A 238-nucleotide genomic window follows, 5' to 3' on the forward strand; every position below is an offset into this window, starting at 1 on the left:
GACATCGCCTCGGAAATGGCTGTTCTCCGCCAGGCAGCGAGAACCGCTCACCCCCCCCACCACGCACGGTCTCTGCCGTTGGGGTTTTCACCAGCCGAGGCAGGGCAGAGGCTCAGAAACGTCGGCTTCGCCCCGTCCTCGGAGGCCGCGAGAAACCCCTTTCACAGAGAGCGCTGAGCTGCGAGCCCTTAGCCGAGGGGCAGCAAGGCTCACCACTCGCGAGGCGCAGGCTGGGTCC

This window comes from Eurypyga helias, unplaced genomic scaffold (genome assembly GCF_000690775.1).
Source record: "Eurypyga helias isolate BGI_N326 unplaced genomic scaffold, ASM69077v1 scaffold33734, whole genome shotgun sequence".
Taxonomy (NCBI): Eukaryota; Metazoa; Chordata; class Aves; order Eurypygiformes; family Eurypygidae; genus Eurypyga; species Eurypyga helias.